Source organism: Equus quagga, chromosome 6 (assembly GCF_021613505.1).
Source record: "Equus quagga isolate Etosha38 chromosome 6, UCLA_HA_Equagga_1.0, whole genome shotgun sequence".
Lineage (NCBI taxonomy): Eukaryota > Metazoa > Chordata > Mammalia > Perissodactyla > Equidae > Equus > Equus quagga.
Window position 1 is genome coordinate 6,823,065 of NC_060272.1, and position 26,824 is coordinate 6,849,888.

General features: G+C 36.2%; 1 protein-coding gene across 1 annotated transcript in view; it reads left to right on the forward strand.

Annotated features, from left to right (window-relative positions):
• NALF1 (NALCN channel auxiliary factor 1) overlaps window positions 1–26,824 on the forward strand; it is a 616,154-nt gene that overhangs the window by 68,431 nt on the left and 520,899 nt on the right. The gene's annotated exons all lie outside the window — the stretch shown is intronic.

Below are 26,824 nucleotides of genomic sequence, written 5' to 3' on the forward strand. Positions count from 1 at the left end.
GATATATTGAAATCATAAAAGAACAGAGCCTTCTACCTTCTGAACGTGGAGTTCGAGGAGAACAGCTTTCTACAGAAAGCCCTAAGGGCCCTTCCAGTATTTTAAACTTCAGCTTGTTAAAAAGCTAGAGAAACATGGCCCTAGAGGGGAACTTTAGGCTAGAGAGGGATGGGCTAGTCTCCAGTAGACTTTCCATCTGTTTGTGGATTGTCAGTGGTGTCTATGGGAGGATGGATGCCTCGCTGTGTAAGTGGCATGTGAATGACTAGTCTTATTAAAGCTTTTCTCTCCTTCTCTAGATCAGTGGCTTTTTGCCCCTCTTCCACAAGTTGTGTACTGATTTTTTTGGCCTGAGAATGAGGAAATTAGATTGACCTAAATATTACTTGACTGTAGTTTATTTTATCCAGAAACACAGGCATGGTTTCTAATTACCCTTGTGTTCCGAATAAAAATTGCAAATGCATGGTTCTAACATTACCTTAGCTAATTGTTGCCTGTTTTGCTTACTGTGCACTCTTTTTTCCCCAATTATTTGTATATGCAAAGAAACGCCTTGTGGAATTAGTGTGCACGTTCACTTTGCCTCTATTACTTTGTTTTTTTGTCTTGTTCTCCTTGTTGCACTCTCAATCAATAAGGTGACTGGGAATAAATGAATCCAAAGATTTTCTTGTCTCCTCAATGCTAGAAGTTATTTGGACAGATTTTTTTCCTATTGTTTAGGAAATTAAACCAATTATTTGGTTCAATTTAACCATAGCTTTAGGCATGAATATATTGTACAAGCACTCAAAATAAAACACAGAGCATAAGTAAAAGTAATTATTCAGTGCTTCCTTTGTGGCAGAAATTTGCCTTAGAGTATCTTAAATTCTTATAATGATCCTGTAATGGAGTCACCATTATTCTTAATGTCTCATAGGTAGAAAGTAGGAATAGTGAGAATTTTTTTTACCCAATTATGCAGATTCCAAAAATACTTGGGGAATCTGGCAATCCATGTCAGATTTTAGATGGCATTTTTTTTTTATTGGTGGATAAGGGAAGTTTTAAAAAAATGTTCTTACAATATATTGACATAGTTTGTGTTAAGCATTTAACATTGGCAAAAAAAAAAACCCACAAAAAAAACAAAAAACAAACTTCATGCTACTCTGAATAGAGAACAAAGGACTTTTCCCATCATAATCAGCATTATCAGATCCGGTGTGTCCCTGTCCAGTTCAGGAGTCTAACCATTAAAATAGTACTGGGAAAAGAAGGACAGGGCAATCGTTCAAGACAGGAGAGGTCGAAAGCTCACAGGAAGACAACCAAGGTTTAGACTGGGAAAAAAAAATCCAAACAAGTGACGTAACCAAGAGCTTTCAATTGAATGAAAGAGTAAACAGCGGCTGCTCTCTGTTTCCAAGGGCTGAGACCAAGAGACAGGGGTTAGCTGTACCGTGGTCGGTTTAGGGTGAAGATAAACTGGCTGTAGGTTAACTATAAAACGGCTGTGAGGATAATTTACCTGAGGAAGACATTAACTCTTTTTCCTGGATATTCTCTTACCTGTTTGGCATGATTTAGGTATTAGTTACCATACTTAAAAATAGCAGTGAAGAGGATGAGTTAATGAAATTCATATTCAAGCTCATCTTTTCTTTTCAGACAATTTCAAGCAACTTTTAAAGACTGAAATTTAAAAAAGAAAAAACCTAGAATGATTTTTTTTCAATTTAGAGGTTAAAGAAAGTAGTTAAGCTGAAGTGGGTTTATTTGTGTCTGGATACCAGAATTTATAATAGGCTAGGTAGGTGGGAGAGACTTTGTAACCTGAAACTGCAGTAGAAATTGATTCAGAATAACTAAGTCTGATTCAAACTTATGGTTAATTAGTGGCAGAAACTTTGAAGGTGAGATTAAAAAAATACTAATACTAAAATTTTGACCTAAAATTACATCTTAATAGAAGCACAATCAAGTTTTACTTGCTTTGTGCTTGATGTCAATTAATGTAGTCTGGGAAAATTATAAAAATGGATTAAGTAAAACATTAAGGATAGCATTCTGCATTGTATTAGGTGGAACCATTTTATTTGCTAGATACCTTAAGATAGTGTTGACTAAGCCTAAATTCACACCCTAACTCATATGTTAGAACAGTTCTTAGATAACAATCACTTCTAGTGTTGATGGTGCCAAGTTTCCATTGATATTGTAAAGAGTGCTTATACACACACAAACACACGCACCATTTCTTCCTTTTATTTCACTGTGTTTCCTAACTGTTATTTCTAACTTGGGTCCAGTTCAGATGAGATTTCGATTCACTCCATTGACAACCCAAGGGAGCAATTAACTTGGACCATGAGCTCCCTCTGCCACCCTGAGTTTCCTCATTCCAGTCAGAATACTATTTGTGGCAGACGCTTAGGATTCTTTTCAATCTAATGAAGGTTCCATTAACTTAACTAGGCTATTCATGTTTTCTTTCCATTTTAATCAAACTTCAGACCAGCGCTTTCAATAATTATCATATATTTCTGAATTTTCTTCACAAAGTTTCCAATTGCCCTCTCTTTCAAAAACTTGACAAAACGCTCCTCTTAGAAAAAAACATCAAAAATGCCTGTAATCAAATTGCTTTCATTGATTGGCAAATACGTCTCAGTCACTCAATTAGATGCTCAGGTCCCCAAGATAAGCCCCTGCTTTCTGGAGCTCGCCTTGTCATGTAGATCAAAGTTGAGTAATGTGTTACCATGTAGAACTGTACTCCAAGTACTGTGGAATCTCATAAGAGGGACAACTGACACAACCTGTGCAATTGTGGAAGACTCACTGGAAGAGGGGAGGACTACAGTGAATGTGGAAGTTCAAGGAGGGATTGCCATGTAAAGAAAGAGTAGGGGGCTATTTCAGGAAGGAAGGTAGTGATTATAATACATTCAGAGAAGTGCATTCTTTCTAAAGACTCACCCTGTGGTTATTAACAGAGGAAGAACAGAGAGAGATGGGGCAAGATCACAAATTGTCCCAGGGGAAGGATTGAAAACGGAAAAGATCATGATCAAGTTGGCATTTAAGAACTAGCATTCAGACCGAAATATGGATAATAGATTGGTGAGGGACGAATTAGCAGCCAAGATAATAATGAGGAGACTGTTGCAGTGATCCAGTTGAGAAACAATGAGGATTCGCTAAGACAATGATGATGGAATGGAGGAGAACTGAAACTAAAAACAAGGAGGTAGAATTCACAGGATTCAGATGTGGAGGGTGGAGAAGATTTAAATGCTAAAGATGACACCCAAAATTCAGATTTACCCAAAAGTTTAATGGTGGTTCCCCAGGGCGAGCTATACCAGTAGGGAAGTAGACTCATGGACATATTGGCTTTGAAATGGCCATGGGATAATTAGTGATCACAGTTGGTTAGCAGATGCACACCTAATCTGGAGATAAGGATATAAATATGAGTTAAAGTTTCATGCATCACAGGGCTGGATGAAACCACTAGGGTCTAAAACAATGAATTATATCACCTAGGAAGATTTGATTAGCAGATACACATTAATAACTTAAGCACATATAATATGGTGTTCAGAGAAGAGCAGTTTTGTTACTTAATCTACGAGCTATATATATTACTTTGCAAGAGGATTCAGACTGGTGGTAATTTTTTTCCTAAAGAAACAACTTTGGAAATACTTTATTTTACTTAGCAACTTACTGAAATTAATAATACACTACTTATAGGAATGTCGCCAGATCAGGTAGCTCTCAATCCCATTCCCTAAAATTCATGAGAAGAGATACAAACATTGGCAAGAGCTTTTAATTCCTTTACCATGACCCATTGCATAGGTCTGGTATCATTTTTTTTAAATAAAATTAAAGATATATAAACGGTGAATCACAAAGAGAACAAGGGCATAATCAGGACTCTACTCATGTGAATTTGCAATGTCTTTGAGCTTCTAATGAAGTTTGTGTCTTTGAATAAGCCCACTTACATAGACATTCTCATCCACATATTTGTGATGGTAATATTTTCTGCCATATGCAGCTATTATTGGAAAAATTAAGGCTAAAGCTTAAGATTGATCAAAATAATTGGTGTGTATACATATGTATGGATTTCTTATCAGTATAAGAATATTTTCTCTTATGGCTATGCAGCAGAATTGCTTAAAAGAATTTTTAAAATCCTCAGTAATAAATAGTAATGACAATTTAATATAGTAATAAAGAAGTAATATTAGATGTATGTAATAGTTTAAGGTCTGGTAGATTTTCAGTGTATGTCAATAGCAAGCATAGAATGGGAGACAGAATAATTGTGTGAAATGATTATATTAAGGTTCTAGGGTATCTCTCTACTAAATAGGCTTATTAACCTCTCTGGAGTTCAGTGTTCCTGTCTCTGAAATGAAGATGTCAGATATACAGACGTCTGTTTGTCCCCCCAGATCCTCTCTCCACCATTGTCCACTATGCCCTGGGATTTGGAGACATCTACTTGAAGGTTTATTTGAATGAAGTCCTTAACCACTTGGGTCAGGCAAATGGTGGCCTCAGGAGAAGATGAGAGTGAGGGAGGATCTGTGGTTAGGATCATTCCTTGCTTCCCTTCCTGTGGTGTTGCCTTGTCCTGGCTGGGTCCTCAACAGACCTTTGACCTTTCATAGGAGATCCTTCTGGAAATTTCTCTCCTTGTCACCCTCTCCTTCCTCTTGTCTTTTTGGGTGTGGGTTGTGGGACAAGCTAAGATCCTGCTAGCCCCTGGTTTTTACACTACCCCTTATGGTATCCCTACGTCTTGCCCACAACTGTCACTTTGTAAATAAAGCCTCCTCACACTATGTCCTGTCAGTTCATGATTGATATAGTAGTCTCTAGAATTCTTTCCAGGAAAATTAGTCTTTGTCTTCTTAGGTTTTGAGAACCACTATCATCAGAGTAAAGCCATTAGCAATTTTTTTCAGGAGAACAGTTAATACAGGCACTTCTTTGCATCTCAATGGAGCAACACCTCTTAATTAATTTCATTTTAAATATTGATCAGAGCAGGCTTTAAATGGTTCATCTGTGTCACTTTTATACAGTCTGAGAAGTTTTCCATTCTAGATGAAGAAAAAAAGAGTCAATGATTTACAAGGGAAGAATCTTCATGAACTGACACCTGGGGACTCCTGTTGTTTGTGCTGCTTTTGTATAACAGCACAGGGCAATCGCTGTTTCAGTGGTTACTAGCATTATGCAATGTCCATATCTCTACCCTCTGTTTTGGTTGCTCAAAATCACAATTTCTATCTGAGATACCTCACTCAAATTAAGCACGGCAATAGTTATGTTGGCCTTGTCTTCATGGGAAGCTACTTTTCTAAAACAAACAAATATGTGTAGAGCCTAATGTGTACAAGTTTTCCTGATATCCCTTGTAGCTTGTCATCTCATACACAATCTGCAGCTGTCACCTGTGTATGACTTTTGCGAAGCTGCTGATCCTAACTGAGGGGAGCAGTAGCACAGAATTGGTTCTCTGTAACCCAAGCAGGACCTGCTGGCCTCCTAGAAGTTCAGCTCTGTCAATGCGCTGTGTAGAAGAAGGAGTGAGTTCATCTCTAACAATTAAATGGTTTGCATAAGATTTTCTTGTAAAATTGGTCCACAGAAACGTAAGTTGGCCATCTTTACAATTTTCATTGTCTGCTAGGGAGGAAAAAACAAACAAGCAAAACTCAATGTTTGGTTCATAGTAAGTCACTTTTGTGCAGAAAAATAATCACAAATATGACCACAGATTAGTCAATTTGTTCACTTATTAATTCAATAAATTTTACTGAGCTAGGCAGTGAGTATATTATAATGATCAAAACATACATACTGGGGCCCGCCCCATGGCGTGGCAGTTAAGCTCGCGTGCTCTGCTTCGGCGGCCCCGGGGTTCGCCGGTTCAGATCCAAGCAGAGAGCTACGCACCGCTTAGCAAGCCGTGCTATGGCGGGCGCCCACGTAGACAGTAGAGGACGATGGACACAGATGTTAGCTCACTGCTAATCTGCCACAAAACAAAACAAAACATCCATACTTATTGTCCACATAATGACTACAGTAACTATAGGCAATATTCAATTAAATAAATAATTAAAATCAAAGAATAGAGCTTTCAGAGGCATCTAAGAGAGTCATGACTCAAAATTAGGTTCCCAAATAAAGTGCCACAAAGAAGAGCTGAAGGATGTGTAATGCTTCTGACATGATGTTGTCAACGGGAAACTTTGTGCCCCTGTCAATTAGTGGGAGCTGCTGATAAATTTTAAGTGATCAGACCGAACATCACACTCTTAAAACACAGTGCAAACATGTAATATTATCAGTGCGGGAGGAACAGATGTGGCTACACTCAAGCGGCTCCTGGAGTCAGAAAAAGAACAGAGTTTACAAGCGGAGGTTAGGGCGAGCTGAATGAAAGATTCGTACAGCTCCAAAATGTTGATCAGATTAAGGAGAACATGAATAAAGTCCCCAGGCTGTTCCTTCACCTGGATGTTGGTTTTTAAGTCTCTTAAGGCTAATGCTGCCTCTGCTCCAGCTGGATATCCTCTCATGTGGCATCCTGTTTTGCCTTAGAATGATTAATGTGGGAAAGATTCATTGAATTAAAAATGAACTTTCTTTTTTGTAGAGACATCTCTGGTTCCAAAAATAAACAAGTGAAATTAGATCTTTTGCATAATAATATTAGCATAGACAATATTGGTTGTTTTTCCTCTTGCATTAGAAGAAATTTGCAGTTGTATCACAAGTAAAAAATGAGCTGCAAATCCACTGTAAATTTAATAAATATGTGACATTTCTGCTATGTTCTAGTTTATGCAACTGATAAAATATTTAGCAGATATTGATTAACTAACTCAATAAATGAGCATGTAAATTGTTACGGGAAATATGCCAAATGCTAGGAATATAAAGATGAATAAAATCCTGGTCTCCATCCTCCAAGAGCTCACATCCTATCATAGAAGGCATTACAAAAGAGATATTCTTTTTCTAGCTTTATTGAGATATAACTGAATATAACATTGTGTAAGTTTAAGGTGTACAATGTAATGATTTGACATACCCATATACTGCAAAATGATTACACAATAAGGCTAGTTAAAGTTCTTCACCTTATATAATTACCATTTTTTTTGTCCTTATGGTAAGAACATTTAAGATCTACTCACTTCACAATTTTCAAGTATACAGTAAAATGCAGTTAAACTATAGTCACTATGCTGTACGTTAGATCTCCAGAGCTTATTTGTCTTGTAACTGGAAGTTTGTATCCTTTGACCAACATCTCATTTCTCTGACCCACCAGCCCCTGCAACCACCAATCTACTCTCTGTTTCTGTGAGTTTGACTTTTTTAGATCCCACATATAAGTGAGGTTATATCATATTTGCCTTTCATTTTCTGACATATTTCATTTAGCACAATGCATCAATGTTGCTGCAAATGGCAGGATTTCTTACAGCTGAATAACATTCCATTGTGTGTATAAACCACATGTTCTTTATCTAATTATCTGTCGATGGACACCGGTTGTTTCCATGTCTTGCTTATTGTGAATAAGGCTGCAATGAACATGGGGGTGTGGCTATCTCTACAAAATAGTGATTTCATTTCCTTCAGGTAAATATGCAGAAGTAGAATTGCTGGATCATCTGGTGGTTCTATTTTTAATTTTTTGAGGAATATTTATACTGTTTTCCATAGCGGCTGTACTCATTTACATTCCCACCAACAGTGCACAAATGTTCTCTTTTCTCCGCATCTTCACCAGTATTTGATATCTCTTGTCTTTTTGATAATAGCCGTCATAACAAGTGTATTTGTATGTCTGTTCAGGTCCTTTGCCCATTTTTTTAATTGGATTATTTGGTTCTTTGCTATTGAGTTGTATGAGTTCTTTGCAAGTTTTGGATATTAACCCCTTATCAGATATATGGTTTGCAAATAATTTCTCTCATTCCCTAGGTTGCCTTTTCAATCTGTTGGTTGTTTCTTTTGCTGTGCAGGAGCTTTTTATTTGACATAGCCCCACTTGTTGATTTTTGCTTTTGGTGTCATAACCAAGAAATCATTACCAAGACCAATGTCAAGGAACTTTTCCCAATACTTTCTTCTAGGAGTTTTACGGTTTCAGATCTTATGTTTAAGTCTTTAATCCATGTTCAGGTAATTTTGTGATTGGTATAAGATAGGGGTCCAATTTCATTTTTCTGCATGTGAGTATCTGGTTTTCTCAACACCATTTATCAAAGAGACTATCCCTTCTTCATTGAGTATTCTTGATTCCCTTGTCAAATATTAATTGGTTGTATTTACATGGGTTTATTTCTGAGCTCTCAATTCTATTCCATTAATCTATGTATCTGTTTCCATCTCAGTGCCGTACTGTTTTGATTAATGTAGCTTTGTAAAACAGTCTGAAATGAGGAAGTGTGTTGCCGCCAGCTTGTACTTTCTCCAATTGTGCTTTGGCTATTTGATCTTTTGTGGTTCCAAACAAATTTAAGATTGTTATATTTCTGTGAGAAATACCATTGGAATTTTGACAGGGATTGTAGCATTTAATCTATGGATGCCTTGAGAAAGTATGGCCAGTTTAAGAATATTAACTCTTTCAATCCACAAACACAGAATATCTTTCTGCAGGAGGGTTTTAATGCCCGTTTGGGGCCCATGTAAAATGGTTACATAGTAATAGACTTCATTGCCTAGCACAGAACAGAAATTAAAACTCTTTTCAAATACATTAGCTCATTTGATACTTTCCACACCTCTGAGAAATGACTATCCTTTTTTATCACTCTCATATTATAGATCAGGAAGCTGAAATTGAAAGGAGACAGGACATTCCTCTAAAGCAGAGAAAAATTGTGCTAGATGTTAGTGTTGGATGTAAGCAAAAACTTTGAATAAGAGGAGAAACTTGAAGAAAAGTTAAAATATGTATATAGGTGGGGAGTAAGAGATATGGAAATTAAGAGGAAAAATGAAGAAAGAAAGCAAAATACAAATAGTTAAAAGATTATTGTTATAAGTAGTAAGCAAAGTTTGAGACTGGCTAACTGGCAGGAATTTTCAAATTTAAGAGCAATTTGTGTAGAGGATTGACAAGGACAAAATGCTGCTCCAATGACAACAGCAACAACAAAACAACAAAGCTGTAAATTCAGGGGAAAAAATATGTTTTGGATATAGAGAACAAATTAATAATAGCACATTTTGCAGGAAAATAAAAAATAATTCTGCATTAACTTCAATAAGTACAACTTTGTTTTCCAAAGGGCTTAAGACCATGAATCATGCTTTAAATTTTACAGCAGAAGGTGTCAAGATTCAAGGTCCCAGCATGAAATGGAAAAAAAGTATTGAAAGTATTGAATTGTTAATATCTGCTTCCTAAATAAAAGGAAGTTGCTTGAGGTTTTAGGGGAAGGTGGAAAGAGCAGAGAAGTAATTCAAAATGCAGCTTGAAAGGATTAATGCAATCGTTCAAATATGGAGAGATCTCAGCTTCATGTATGAAACTGTCAACATGAAACCTGTTGTAAAAGTCAGAATGGGAAAGAAGTGGGTTTTGACTTACTGGGAATCAGTGTTCTTTTATCAGCCGTGAATGGTTTGGTTAAGAGGGACTGTGAGAAGGGAAGAACATCTCAAGGGAAGACATAGGGTAAGTCTTCTTCACTCTTTTCATTATAAGCAGAAAGGCACTGGAAACATATCAATCTTGGAAAGCCACTGGATATGATTTTGAAACAATATTATCATGTGCATGAATCAGACAATATGAAGTATCTAATCTGTAACTGTATTTTCCCTCAATGAAATATGGAAATAAAAACTACTTAAAGACATACGCTTCCACATATAGTAATAAAGGTGGTATTAAAGATGGACTTTTCTGGTTCAGAGCAAACTTTGGCAAGGTTGTAATAGCCTGAGAATAACTCATAAACTCAAATATTTGAATTAATTCTATAACAATGCAGGTGTGAAGATGTTCATCCTTGTTTAGATCAATATGATAAGATGATGGAATATACAGCAAAAAAATGAAAGAAGGCCAGTGAGATTTATATATGAAAAAGCATAGAGGTGTGAAAATATTGCATCTCTCTGCAATAATTCAGCCAAAATATTCCAAATATGAAATAATGCAGTTCATATAAATCTTACTGACCTAAAAAAGAAAGAAGCAGCAGATATACATACTGTCCATAAAGACTGTAACATTAAGGACAGCTAAATAGTAATACTTTTTTCTTTTTCTTTTCAGTAAAATAATTGGTACTGGAAAAATGCACAGTTTGTGGCTAAAAATATAGATTTAGGAGGTGACAGTTGGATAGTGAGAGCTGAAGCTCTTGAGAGCCATTGACTGTTTAAAAAGAATCCCCGAGAACAGGATGCTGGGCAGAGCCCTTCTTGATCCTAAAGAATGAGTTGAGAGAAGGAAGAGGATTCAGCAAGAGCCCGGAGGGATTTTAGAGTTTATAGCCTCAATCTCTCGTCTGTACGGAAAACTTGTGCTTGACCCTAGTAGAAATAGAGAGTTCACTCCTCCACTAAAATATTCCATTCCTGTCTTAACCCTGGCCTGAAATCTGCCTTCATCAAAGTGCAGTTGTTGATTCTGGTCTGCTGTCAAGTGTCATACCAGTTCCAATTCCTCTTCTACATTCGTGTCTTTACAATGTAAATTCAGCAGTCATATTCCTTGTTGAGTATTCAGTCCAACAAGTCCAACATTCCACGTTCCTTTAACCACTCCTCACATAATATCACTTTAACGTTCCACTCTCCTGATTATCCTCCTCTGGGCACACTCTAATTAAGATCCTTCTTAAAATGTGATGCCCAGATTTAAGCATGATGCTCCAAATACGTTCCGCACACCAAGGAATAGAAAGAGACAAGTGCTTCCTTTGTTCTGAATCCTGTGTTTCTGCTCATGCTGCCTAAGTTTGCAGGAGAGTTTTGGCAGCCAGGTCTCTCTGTTCCCTCCCGTTAAATAGGTGGTCACTCTAAAAGCCCTGAGTGTCTTTAACAAGTTCTTTTATTTATCCAGGTCTCCTTCATCTTGGGATTGGAGTCAATGATTTGAGACTTAAAATGTGCAATTTAAGTCTATTTTATTAAACTTTATTTTTAATTCCTCAGCAGATAAATTAGCATAGAATTTGAACAAGACGAAAAGTATGTGCAGTGTCATATCACAGAGCCGTAGGAAGAAAGTATCTCGGAACATGTTGGGAAAATAGGTTTACCAATATTTTAACCATATACATTATTTAAAATCTATATACGATGTTAAGAGCCTTTTAAAGTTTATTTTCCCCAATTTATTTAATATCTCTCTTTTGCTTCCTTTCCTATAACTTACCTAAAATTAAATCTCTGGCCTTGAAGGTATTGGTGGGTGCATCTCTCTTTCTTTGCAGCTCTTCCCCATAGAGCGACAGAGCTCAACAACCAAACTTGTAGCTATACCGCTTACTAGCTGTGTGTCTAGTGAAAATTTTAAATTTTCTCCTAACCTTAGTTCCCTTACCTTTAAAATGGAGACAATAATAATATCTTCCTCATAAGGATACTGTGACAATCGTACAAGATACCTTATGTAATGTATCAGACAAATTGCCAGATACAGAAAAGCATCAGTAAATATTAGCTATTTTTATTGGACCACCACTGAATCTGGAAACATTTTATATTTCAGCGCTTAAATCAAAGCACATTTCAAGTAAATGTTTACATTTTTGTCTGTCCACAAAATCTATCGTGTCCTTAAGCAAACTGTTTCCTGGTAAGTTTGTATCCTTAAGATCTTGTCATGGTTTCTGGCACACAGTAGGTGGTCAATAAATGCTTGTGAAATTAATGTAGTAGATGAGTTGATAAATGAAGGTATGGTACAGTCTAAGAGCTCGTGAGTCAAGCCTGACAATTGTTTGGTGGTAGTGCTCATCATGATATAATGCTGGTATAAGCCATGAACTGTGTTAATGACTATATTGCTGAAAGCTTACTATGTGCCAAAACTGTTTATGTACAATTTCTCATTTAATCCTCATCACACCCTATGAGATAGGTTCAATCACTAGCCTCTTTTTACAGATGAGGAAACTGAGGAACAGTGAGGGTAAGACTCTTACCCAAGGTCACTCAGCTGGTGAGTGATGGCGATGGGATTAGGACCCATGCTATCTGACTCCAGAGCTGAGACAATCCATCACTGCCCTCTGTTGCCTACCATTCGGCTGAGTTGCTCAAGTTTAATGTTTCTAATGATAACAATGATTAAAAAAAATAAAAGACTTTGCCCAAGATTTAGGTCAATTTGTACATTTGCTGTGTTCTCTCCTGACTGCTTTCAGGAGCTGTAGCTGTTGGGCTATGGCATTTCCCTCTTCCTTCTGGCTGCCAAGGCCAGCAAGTCATACAGCTGACATGTGAGAAAAACAAGATCAACCACCACTTTAGGACAATTTTATTGTGTCACTGTCACTAAGATATCACCATTGAGCCGTTATAGGCCAAGTGTGCAAGAGCCAACCTGCTATGGCAGCCTAGCTCAGTCATTTCCTAACTAACCTCAGAGATATTATTCATCCTCTACAAACCTCAGTGTCCTTATCTTTGAAATGGTGAATATACTTCTCATACTGTTGTAAGGAATAAATGAAATAACATGTGAGAGCATCTAAAATGTTGTCTAGAGTAGAACTTTGCATTTTTCACCCAAATTGACAAGCCGATAGGAGACATAGGAATTCACATCAATGACTGTAGTATGATGCAGTCTCTGAGATAGATTGTGCTAGACATAAACATAATGTAATATATATGTAATATGTATTAATATGTATAGAGATATGAGGGAGGAAAGAGCCCTCTTGACTCTGAAATGAGGGAGAAAGGTCCATAAAAGTTGTGATTTCTGGCTTGTCCTTGAAGAAAATTCCCAGCTGAGGTCTGTTCCCGTAGATGCCATGAGGGCAAAGATAAGCATGGTTTTGCGAACGCTCTGTCCTCAGTGCCCAGCAGCAACTCCTCACATACAATAGGAATTCAATAAATATCTGCTGAATGAATTAGTAAACAGCAGGGATGTAATAACTGAAGTGATAGACTGCGTGTTAGGTCAGAATATCTTCAACTGCATTTCACTCACAAAAAATTTAGGCTCAGAAAGGTTGTAATTTGACCAAAATAGGTCATCTAGTCAGGAAAAGAGAAAGGCGTGTAGAGTTTCTTACTGTAAAATCTGTGACGATAGTTTCTTAGAGGTTTTGTCCTTTTAGTTGGGAGAGAAATGCCAGAATAAAATAAAGTATTCATATTGCTTTTGGAATGCAGTGGTGATTGCATGTGGACTTCATTTTCCTCTCTGACTTAAAAGTCTATTGACTCTGTTGAGAGTCTCTTAAAAGGACAGGAGCTGGCACTAATATTTGCAAACCATTCAGCAAAATGTATGACGTGACATACAAAATTAGCGCATTGTAACACATGTATGCGCATAAACATAAATACACGCATTTAACTTGACTCAGAATTACTGCCACATAATGAGCCTTCTTAAATACACTGGAAATGTCAAGAGAAATGATTGAAGTGACTGCTCTTCTCGCACTCATTAAGGGGTAAATATTCCAGTTCAGTGTCTGTAGCATAGTAGACAATTAATGGTAGATGAATAGAAGTGTAACAGGCTGACTTAATTAAGTAATTAATTTAATAAGGAACTGTTTAAAATATGTGAAATGGATCATTTAAGGGGAAAAAACTGTCTTTAGTAGGGTTGAAAACATAAAATGACCTTTACAGCCTAGTTGATCTTAATCTCATACAAAATAGTGACACATTGTTATTATTAAATGATAAGGAGGTCAAAACTTAAAACACAAACATGTTTCTATTAACTACAAGAGAAATGTCTTGAAGGATAATTTTTGTTTTGTTTTGCTTTAGAAAATGTATTGAGAAATGGAGGGTATAAATATGACAAGAACAAAAAGTCACTCCCTTGAGATTATTCTATAAAATTTTTAGTTTGCTCACCTCATGGCAAAGTAATCACAAGAGTATTTTATTAAAAACTGCAAGGTATAGCCATATAGTAGCTTTAAATAAAGATATTTGTCTGTAGTCAGCATTATTTTTAAGCTAGCTTATTGTATGAGTGTGAGTTATAATCTTGAGCTATGATTTATCATGTATGTCAAGATAGTTTCACGTTTTCTAGTGCTATCTTTGTTTCACCTCATGTTTCTGATGAGAATATTGAAAATAATCCATCAAGGTGGAATATGAACAAGCTGGAATATGTCAAAGCCTGAGAATAAAATACAGATCATAAGTCAAATAGTTTCTGCAGACTCATGGCCAATATACTATTTGCTTTAATTAAGAACTAGTACTTTCATTTTATCCCTTGATGAAATCGTGCTCTTTAAAAGTAAGAACTGTGAATTATTCATATCGAATTACTTGTGCTTAGCAAAGTACATTCTAGATACTCAGATACTCATTTAACGTTCATTAAATAAAGCAAATATAAGACATAAGAAAGCTTTTTTTTAAGATTTTATTTTTTTCTTTTTTTCTCCCCAAAGCCCCCCGGTACATAGTTTTATATTCTTTGTTGTGGGTCCTTCTAGTTGTGGCATGTGGGACGCTGCCTCAGCGTGGTTTGATGAGCAGTGCCATGTCCGCGCCCAGGATTTGAACCAAGGAAACACTGGGCTGCCTGCTGCGGAGCGTGCGAACTTAACCACTCGGCCATGGGGCCAGCCCCTGTAAGAAAGCTTTTTTTTTAATGTAATAGGTAAAAAAGATCAATCCTGAAATTTTCCATTCCATAAAATGTAAACATTAAATTTTAACTGGGAACAATCTCAAATAGTAGAGATTTTGTATATAATTTTTATATATCACATTTTAAAAAAAATGTGTTCCATGGAATACTGCTTTCAGAGGTGGTTAACAGGTGTTTCTCTCACATGGGAACCCTAGCTCTCAGAACTTTTGTTAAAATAGGCTAATATGCAAGGCCATGACCCAAGAGGAGATACAATTACCGTGTTCCCCACAATTATTTCACCACAGGTTTCTTATTTTAGGAAAGGCTGCTGTAAATGATGCTGCAAATTTCAGATTATTTATGCTTTGCTTACATATTTCCTACATTGTTAATAAGGCATTTTTTTCACATAACATTTCGTATAACTCCTCAAAGCCCTCACTGAATTTGTTTCAGATTGAAGTTATCTCAGAAAATGGAGGTATACTGGCTGCATTCTTTGTGTCAGGACAGGACTTTTTTCCACATAACGTATGGACACTCTCCAGAATGTGTAACTGGATCAGCCAAACGGTCCACCCACCTCAATATTCTTCTACATTCAGTACTAACATATAGAAATATATTTTATATATATATATATATGCCTTTAAAGAAAACAGCTATTACATATTTATGTGTATGTATATATTTATATATATAATAGCCTCCAATTTACTTGATAGCCATTAAATATGTTATATATTAAGATTATAATCATAGAACTTCTAAAATCTGTTTATATGCTCAATTGCAGAACATTTTAAAAATAAAAATCCAAGTTCTTATCATAAACTAACAAAAACTTTATATTAGCAGATAATCTCAAACCAATCTAGAAATTTGGCATTTGGAACATACAGAAAGTCAAATGAAAAGTTGTGTTAATTTTATGTTTCGGTTAGATTTTTTTTAACTTTAATAACTAAATGCAAACCTAAACTGCAAGATAAAACATTACATATCTTATAAGTACATTTTCAAATGAAATCATTTTATGCGCCTTTGAAAAAAACATACACATCAAGTGATTTTATTTAGGGTGCAAAATGCCAACTCTCTCGTTCCTCAAAAGGAAGATGACAAATGACTACAAGTACTGCTAAAGGTCAGAGAGAATTTAGGCCAAAACCAAGAATGCAACAAAAGAATTGCTGGAAGCAAGGAAGACAGGGGAAAAAGCAAGTCAGCAAGTTCTTTAAAAGGGGGAAGAGAAAAATGAAAGTTTAGGTCATTAAAGATTTAATTGACTAGCCAAAGTCAGAGAGAACAAAGCCATCAAGTGAACTTTTACAATGATCCCTTGAGATTTCACCCTGGCCATTAACATGTCTTGCTAATTACACTGGCAACTCTCAGGCAGGCTGTTGATAAACCCTGCACTTCTGAGAAACATAATTGGATGATGGCTTGAAAGTTATTAGAAGGATCATTGGATAAGAGTCTGTATTTTTACTTGTGAAACCACGGTACTTTGAAATCTCTTGCAGAATTTAAAGCCCAGTTATAGATGCTTATGAAAAATGTCTTTCCTTAAGATACAGAACTCTTCTTGAATAGCGAACCTGAGTTACTGTTCTATGTATCTATGATCATTTACAACGCATAAATAATATTAAACAGCTTTCACATTTAAAACTTCAGGCATAAGAAAACCTCTGTCACATATAGAGTTGACTTCGACCCCACATCAATTCTTACAATGCAAGACTAAATGGATTATGAGACATAAACAACTTCCCCTGAATTTTAGTTAGCTCCAAACAGAAATACTGCAACGAATGTCTTAGATAACAGTGCCTATCATAGCTTATCAGAGCCATAATTTTATAAATAAACTATATCCATTACTGAGTGCTTACTATAGGCTAGATACTGTTCAAAGAAATGTAGATGTAATGTCTAATTTCTCTCTGAGACTGTGAGGAATGCATCATTGGCTCAATTTTCAGTTATGGAAACTGAGACTCAAATAAGTGAAATAACTTGTTCAAAGACCCAGCACTCTTTAGTGACGGACGAAGCTGAGACGCTTTCAGATTGGTCTGTCTCCCTCCTCACTGCTTTTGCCCTCTCTGTGGATTAAGTCCCTTGGAGTGTTCTCTCCAACGACTGCCCAGCACGGTGATTCCTGGGGGCCCTTGCTTTCTCTATGTCTCTGTCCTTTATACATGACTACCACTCTTTAAACACATCTCTTACATAAAAACATGAAAATAAATAAAGCACTCTGTAAAGATTTAGTAATGCCTTAAAGTATATACTAGAGCAAGGTATGCTATCGTATGTACACAGAGGAAAATTCTGTTATAACCAGGGCGTGATGGGGTTCTTATATATATAAATACACATGCACACACACACATACACACATAATATGCTGTACAGGAAATGACCTTTAGCAGCACCAGTACAACTCTTACATGAAAGCACATGATACAGTAGGTAACATTCTCCCTACCTTTAATGTGATTCCAGGATACTTCTCAGAAGAATGTAATTGTCCCCTAGTTTATATATAGATATATGACCTTGTAGGATATTCTGATATGGACCATGAAACTAAATCCTTGTAAGCCTTTATAGAGCATTTTAGGACACTGGAATAGCATTTATTAACCAGCTGTTGTTACAGAACACTAATGCAGGGCTAGAATCCACCTCTGCTGCCTAATTATACTTGAATGTACAACAGAAAGAGGGAATCCTGGGCCCCAGACTTCATTTCATCTGGCCCTGGAGGCAAGTAACAGGAAGTTACAAGCCATTTATGCATCCAGTCACAAAGCACAATGTAACTTTAACTTTAGAGAAACTGCTATAGAAGCTCAAGTGGTGTGGATTTCCATCTTGTTAATTTGTTTCTGTGCACATGACATTCATTTTGTTTCTATGTGAGAGAAACACATTGTGGGGTATTTCTGCTTTATTTTCTGCAGGTGAATCTCTGTATCTATCATTTCTTTCTCTTCTGCTGCATTTTCACTCTGACTCTCTTACTGCCACCCCACCCCCCACGACCCATTTCTAATTCTTTGTTGTCAGTTGCCTGCTTCCTTAAAATAAAATCATAAAAAATAACTCTGAGTTGCTTTTGGGATGTTTCTGTAATATGAAAATAAAAATTAATTTGCTTTTATTTCTGTAGCTATCAGTTGATTCTTTTTATGGATCAAGCGCCATTCAAAGTTCAGTCTGTGCCTTTACACGAACTGTTTTGAATCAGATGCATGAAATAAACATATGATAATCTGCAATTCAGAAGTTCTGTTACATTCAATTTATTTTAATAGAATTTGTCTTGTATTTTACATTGAATCAGCACTCTTTGAATGTTGCTTTAACGCAAAAATATCAATATATTTATAATCTGAGAGGAGATTTTCCTCATATTTTACATATACAGATATAAATCCTCTCATAGACTGATAACAATTCTAAAATATCCTGTCTGACACTTAACCCACCTGCTTAAATCTGTATTGATTATACATATCATTAACCCAGCCAGTATTTGAGACAGCAAATTCACTACAGATTTCACTAGCTATTTCTCTTGTCATTATTAATGCTAATAGATGTGCATGTCAATTTGTTTTGTAATAAAATTTCACCTGAAAGAAAATTAATTTTGGTGACCTAATCATACATTTTCTCTGTCTGATTTTCACTTGGCTTGGAAAGGCAATGTTTTGGTGAGCACATTGTTATCTACGACTTACCCTTTTGCAAAGCAGCCTTTCTAACACATCTGTTCAGCCATTGTTTGCTTTAGTTTGGTGTCTGATATAAAAGCTGTGTATTTTATTTACTTGATCACTAGGGATGATTCAGATTCATCCGGCTAACCCTGCCCTCAGTGAGATTTGCTAAGGTTCTCAGGTGGCCATTAGCCACAGTCCCCCTGTGGTGTGAGGGGAATCTGCAATTACACCCACCTCCCAACTCAACATGAAGGATAATCATCCAATGTAAACAGTGGTGGCCTCTGATGGAGCTGTTATGGATGATCCTTCTCTTCTTTGTGGTTTTTATTTTTAAAATGAGCAAAAAAAAAAATACCATCTAAAACATAGCTATTTTTAAAAAAGAGAGCAATGTGACCTAGATAAAGAGGAATGTAAAACAGCTAGTTGATTAGACTCTGAAGGATGTGATTTGTCATAGACATCATATGTTCCTCAAATATTTATAAAGGTTGAATATTAGGTACTCCCTAAATATTTCACTCCTTTTCAAAACCTCAAAATCTAGGTAATATTTATCAGTTTAAATATTTGTTAATTTAATAGGCTTAAATAAGCTAAGATAATATATCAGGACTATTCAGTGAGACCAGGTTTATAAATGAGGCAAGCAAGGTATCTATTTTTATTTGTTATGAATATAGAATGAATGGGCAGGAACTCTATTTACTATATGGTCTTATGAAAGACCATTCAATTTCATTTTTAAATCTATCCTCATGTTAAAATCTGTTCTTGAATACACACATATATACATTTATATACATACACACATAATTGGAACTAAATAAGTAGGTATTATGTAAGCGGGCTTGCAAGTTTCTGTGCTAAGCTCTAATAACTAATCAAGATAAGATGGCACTTCAGTATTCCATTACTTCAATAACCAAACTATACTGTCCCAGCCACATTCACCTGATACTGAGCCTTTGAGTTTTGTTGTTGCATAAGCAAATATTTTAAGGAAAAAATTAGCAAACCCATTGGATTGGATTCATTCAGAACAGATTCTGACGATACCCAACTCTTTGGAAATGGGTATTTATGGCTTGTTGAACATTTCTGGTACAATGAAAATCTGTAAATTGTAATTAATGCCACAAAGCTGAAAAAATGAAGAAGGTGTAAGATTTCAGCATCTCTTCTTCTGAGTTGTTTGTGTGTGTGGTTGTGGGGATTTCCGTGGTATTCTAATCCTGGCAACATATTTTCTTTCCATTCAGTTGTAACTCTCACTTAGAGAAGTAGCAAATGTATCTACCAGTGGCTAAGGAACAGCTCTTGTTTTAAAGAGCTCTTATTATGGATGCAGTAATTTATACTGACTTGAAAAGAAAAGACTGGATGTCCTCCGTGCGCAAGCTACTCCTGAGTTGTAAGATAAATCACTTTATAATCTGTATCGGTTCTTTCCGGTCAATGGCTGGAAAATTACTAATCAAACATAGCTCTCTAAAGGGCCTGACTTGAGATCGTATTATTGATCTCAGCACAGAGGATATTTTGATGGAGAAATTGTAAACTCCACTAAAGTAAGTCCCAGTCCCTCACTGGGTAGTGTGCACTGTTTTCACTGATTTTACGGATCTGGGTCATCTGATGCATATTTTTGTGATAGAAGAGGCTTCTCAGTATTAACTATTATGCTTTACACGTGTGACAACACAGTACGACCATTTTGACATAGTCGCAGTAACTTTTAGGTGCTAGTTTTAAGAAGTCAAATGTACTTGGTTTCCCTTTTCTTGATTTTTCTTATATTACTGTTTCCTAGGTGAGACAGTCTCTTTATTAGAACGCTTTACCAGATATTGATGTCAAGGTCTCTCAGTCTCTGAGTCTCTTTCTGTCTCTGTCTGTCCATCTCTCTTTAGACAGAGAGATTGATACAGATATAGACATAGACAGAAATATGTAGATATATTTATATCTATTCTTAATATATTATATATAATATGGTATATATTATGTCAATTACAGAATAGATGTCAATGACAGAAATCATGAGCTATTTCTAAGTTTTTTAGTAATATCTATTTTCTGCTTTTATGTTAATGTTGTTTGTTTCAGACAAGCAGAAACAGGCCCCAGAGCTTAAGAAATATTTTTAAAGGAAACTTAAAATGGAAACAATCCTATCTACTATTTTTCTCCCCAGAGAACTGGGAAGGCCTGCTTTTTTTTTTTTAGTATGAAAAACTTCGTATAGATCCCAGATGTTCTGAAAGTACATAATTTGTGAACCAGTGATTTAATCTGAAGAAAATAATAACAAGACAACTAAATAACTATTTTAAGTCTATAAGTGGACAGTATATGGATGATGGCATTTGTGATACTTAATTTTCTGGAGTTGCTATTTTTACCCATTGGGGTCTGATTGGTGACTAATTCTTAGAGGAGGGGAAGGTTTAAGAGCAGTTTAGCTGGTTCTCTCTTATTTGTGTAGAAACTGATTTTCTCACTGTTATCATTTCTTTTGTATTATGTCTAGATTTTACAAATTATATGAAATGGTTTTAATGATTTGTTAGATGCCAGAAAAAAAGATGAATTCATTTTCTTTCTTTAAGCTAAAATTTAAGAACTATTAGAAAAAGAAGTATCAAAATGAATGTGCTCATTGTTATTCCTTGCAGCATCCACTAAAGCTGACATCCAGAGGTTGGGAAATCTGCAATGATTTTGCTTGTGTCATTTCTCTCTGTGAAAATTTCATGACAGTTTCTCCTTCCCCCTTAGGTAAAATCAAAACTCCTTAAGAAAATTTTTGACTTTATTTTTTTAAATAATTATTTGATTTTTAATTGTGGTGAAAAACACACTTAAAATTTACCTTCTTTGCCATCTTCAAGTGTACAGTTCAGCAGTGGGAAGTGTATCCACATTGTTGTGCAACAGATCTCCAGAACTTTTTCAAAATTTCCTTGCAAAATTGAAACTCTGTACCCTTTAGACAACAACTCCCCACACCCCCTCTCCCCCAGCCCCTGACAACCACATTCTACAAGGCTTTCTTGATCTGGCTTCCGCCCATGCTGTTTGATTTTCCTCTGACCCATCTCAAAACCTGCTCTATAGACATACACAAAGTCTTCCATCTTCCCATTCCCCATTCAGGCTCGTGTTTCATGGCCTTCGTCCACATTCTTCCCATTGATTGAAAGTTAAGCGTATGGTTAACTTCTAACTCAACTTTCAGATATAGACTTAACTAGGCTCTCCTAGAGTGGGAGGTGTACACCTACTATGTGCCCTTATAGGTACCTTATATTTCCAACTATCACAATAATTAGCTTTTAATTTTTTTCTGATAGAATGTGAGTCCTTTGAAACTAAAACCAATAGCTTACATAAATAAGAACATCCAATCTCACCCATCATTGTATTTCTGGCACTAGAACATACACTAAATAAATACTTGTTGACTGAATAAATGGGTCTGTGCTCAAAATACCTAAATTCAAATCTTGTTACCTACTGGTTGCATGCCCTTGGGTACATAAAGTTGATGATAACAATAATAATAATGATGATCAAACAGTTACGACAGTGGTAGCAAGCAGCTATCACTGCATTTACAGAGAACTTATTATGTACTAGGCATTTTTAACCCTTACTTATATTAACTCATTTAATCTTCATAATAACTCTATGCAGTAGGTATTGATTATGCCTATTGTCAGATGAGTAAAGAGGATAGGGATGTTAGGTGATTTGTCCAAGCTCAAAAGAATGGAACTGTCCTTGGAATCAGGCACTTTGAATCTAAAGTCATGTTCAGAAATATTATTGCTTGACGTGTTGGGCCCCGTTTCCTTATTTGTAATAAGGGTCATTATAACCATTTTAAATATAAGTGATGAGCATTAAATGTTCTAATCTATGCAAGCTCCTTAGCACAGTGGCTGGTATGTTGTGAAAACTCAGCAAATGACAGCCATTACTGTCATAATATATGTCAAGTGCCTTGCTCAGTGCTTACAATGATGTAGGCTTTCAATAAACATTAGCTCCTTTTTTCCTCTCTCTTCCTCTTAATTAGAGCAAGTCAGAGGCAACTACTAGTGCAAAAGAATTAGGTCAGGAGTATGTTGCAATGGCCACCAAGAAAATGAGTTATAATTGCTACAAGCTGCAGAAGAATAACACATATTTAAGAAGAAAACAGCATCCTATAACTGAGTGCTAATACATTACACTCAGAAAGAAGAAACGTGATAGAAACGTCTGGCATTTGAATAGTACTTATAACTTCGAAGTCATGTTCACATTTCTAATGTGACTTTTTATTTCAAAGAGCAGTTTGGGTACAAAGAGGAACTAGAAATTGTATTTCTAAATTAGTTGTTCTGTAAAACTATAATTCATCATCCAACCAGGATGTTTTTGAGAGTGAAAGGAGAGATTTAACAATTAAGTTAGTATAAAAGGCATAAACTGGAACTCCCCAGGGCCAAACAGGAGGTATGGTGCCCCTTCCTTCTGCTTGTATTCTTCCTCATCTTGTTCACCGTTTCTTTCCTCTTGCCCAAGAAACACGACGCTGATTTAAAATATTCCTCTTCCTTGATCTTCAGAGGATGAGTTAGTCCTCCTTTTCAGAGCTTCCATAGTTCCATTTGCTATGTACATGTAAATGTGTGAAAATCAAATGTATCTAATTGAAAAAAATGAGGTTTGCTTTGATGCAATGACTATGTATACATAGATGTATATGCATACATTTATATGCATATATATTTGAGATAGAGGCTGAAAGGCTGGCGTTCTTGATATGGTTTGCTTCTATAACCGAACTATCCTTTGCTCTATTGAACCACCCTTTATCAACTGTTTAAAATTATGTATTAATCTTCTCATGATGCTGTAAGAAAGTGCCACAGACTAGACGGCTAAAAACAACCGAAATGTATTGTCTCACAGCCCTAAAGCCTAGAAGTCCAAAATCAAGTTGTTTGCAGGGTTGATTCTGTCTGAGGCTCTGCGGGAGAAGCTGTTCAGTCTCTCTCCCAGCTCCTGCTAGCCCACGTATTCCTGGGCTGCAGATGCATCACTCAGTCTTCACACGGCATTCTCCCTGTGGATCTGTGTCTTTATACGGCTAGCTTCTACAGTCATATTGGAGTAGGGACCCATCCTACTCCAGTATGACCTCATCTTGACAGTACATTTACAATGACCCTATTTCCAAATAAGGTCAAATTCTGAGGGATTGGCAGTGAAGATTTCAACATGTCTTTTTGTGGAGGGGGATAATTCAACCCATAACAAATAGTAACACCAGTCAAATCCAATTATGCTATAGAAGGATTTGCAGATGTTGCACGGTCAGTATAGATCTGTCTTTCGTGTTAATTTGTGTTTTAGTAAAGCAAGAAAATATAAGAATTAATTGTGTCTGCTGAAGATATAACCTCATAATGACTCTCCCTTTTTGTGGATGGAAAATGGTGATGGGATTCAATTTTATAGACAGGAATTATAAACAGAGTTAGTATAAAGTGAATATTTTGCTTAAATTATTTTCTCCACTTGCTCTGTTTAAAAAAATATGAAAATTATGTCCCTTTTAAGTTTATAAAATTATATCAGTATTTTACTGATAATTTTATGTTGATTGTATTCATTTTATATTTCTATCTTAATCATGAATAGTTGTGGTTGGAATGGGAAGTAATTTGGCATTTTAGTAGAATTATAGTTTATTACTAAATAGACACTTCACACTCTAGAATGTTGAATATGACAAAGAAGTTATTATTGTAACCTGCTCTGGTTTCACATAAACTAAGTCGTGTAGTGGTATCTGGATGGAATCTTAATTCCCAGCAGAACACAGCTGGAGGAAAGCGACAATAGGACTGAGCAAAAACATTCTGATAAGAATGATAGATCTTCGGAGAAGAGATCAGCAATTGCAAACAATTAAGTCCCAAAGAGAGGGGCAAAGTAAATGCCATGTGAAGGTAGCTAATTGAGGCTCCAGAGAGGATGGATAGAGACGCTGAGCAGGTAGGGCAGAGAAAACACAGGTAGAATGCTGGCTAACGGATTCTGTAAAACTTCAAGTCCTGGGATTAGCAGCTAATCTGGACGTGCACTGGGTAGATCATGCAGTTCCCTTGGACTAGTCAGAATATGGGTCTGCACTCATGAGAACCAGATTCATGTGCAAGAGATCTGAGGCACACATAGACCCATTTCCTCTACCCATTTCCACCAAGGTAAAGAGATATCCTTTAAAGACTGCTGCAGCTAATGTTCCTGACCTTGCATTTTGCCATTTCTTCTTAAGCCACTGACTCCTCGACGTAAGAGGACAGTCTATTATGAAACCCACAAGCACTTTTCATACCACTGCTCTGAGATCTCAATGGTCCCCACCAGGCCACTGACATCATTGGTATAGGTCATTGTCATCCTCTCTTAGGCTAGATAATCTAGCATGGCTTCATAGATTCTCACAATTTGCATGTGGGGTTTTGGGTTTTGTTGGTTCTTTTGAAATCTGTTTTGAGATCCTGAATAAAACAATTCCATACCTAAACTTTTTTCTCTTATGCGTAAGAAGTTATTTTGAACATCGTTTTCGGGGAAAACCAAAAGTAAGGCAAGTATAGCATGCTTTTTATTGACTCAGCTAATGAGTTGCAATAAGATAACGAATGTGCTTTTATATAAAACTTAAAACTGAATTGTTTGATACATTTGATGGTTTTAGATTTATGAATAGGATAATGTTAACACATCAATGGAAAAATATTTATTCTGGAGATTTTCAGTTTTTTCAGCATAAACCACACATTTAATCATAGTAGCGGAGGGAGGAATAACATAGATAAGCAGGTGCGCTTGAAAGAGAAATCCAATCTGAATTCTTTTGATCCTTTTTTGTTTGTTTGTTTCTTCTTCTTCCCAAAGCGCCCCCAGTATATAGTTGTATATTGTAGTCGTAGGTGCTTCTGGTTGTGCTATGTGGGACGCCTCCTCAACATGACCTGATGGGTGGTGCCATGTCCGCGCCCAGGATCCGAACAGGCGAAACCCTGGGCCGCCAAAGCAGAGAGCGCGAACTTAACCACTCGGCCACGGGGCCGGCCCCTTTTGATCTTTTTAACCCATTTCTCAATCAGATATTTTGCTTGCATTGCCTAAATAACATAAGAGAGTGACTGCATCTTGATGTTACTTCTTGTCATTTTTGCAAGGTGGTCATGGGGACTATCAGTTGGATATATAAATAAAATAACCAAACGAAGAGATAAGTTATCTATCTCCTTAATCAGCCTCAGAACAGTTGATAGTGGAAAATAATTTAATACCATTTGTAATCTTCACAATTCGGAGGTTATTCATGAGCTGTTATCATTAAGGATGACATATCACAAACTCAAGATGATTTTAAATAATTTTTCAAATTGTTTAAATCATTTAAGCATCCAATTTGGAAAAAAATTCAAAATAGTCAAGTGATTCATTTGATAGATGCTTTATTTTACTGATTGGCAAATAAAACTCCTAAAAGTTCATCTTAAGGTCTTAGAACAGTTCCATCCGTCAGTGACAAATCAAGGATTTAATCAATTACCTAAGGGGAAAATCTGTGTGTGTGTGTGTGTGTGTGTGTGTGTGTGTGCATAAACATATTTTTACCCAGGTTTTCAAAATAATTGAAAAAGGTCCTTTGGGAATAATGATAATGATATACACAGTTCTTTATATCTACAATGACTCCTTACCATCCATTAGACAAAATTAAAAGTTTTTCACAGTGCAGACAGAGCCTGTATTTTTACAGATCTCTAGCTCCTTACTGTTCAAATAGACTTTAAATAGTATTCATTGAATGAACAAAAACCAAGGCCAATGCTGTTAGCCGGAATGTGAGGCTATCTACAATGTTCCTCTTCATCTCCCCCAAATTGCTATTTCTCCCAAATGAAGCCTCTCTTACAGTTATGTCCATCTTCTCGGCAAATCTCGCCCTTCCTCCCACTGCAATAACATTCATGGCATGTCTTCCTTCCTTGCTGCTCATACAGAGGTGATCTCACATATCAGCTGGATCATGTGGATTTCAAACCCTCCTGCGTTTATCTCTAATTGCTCTATACTGACACATATTGCCTCATCCTGGCTTTGTTCCTTGTTTAAAGGCTCAGACCATGTCTGAATC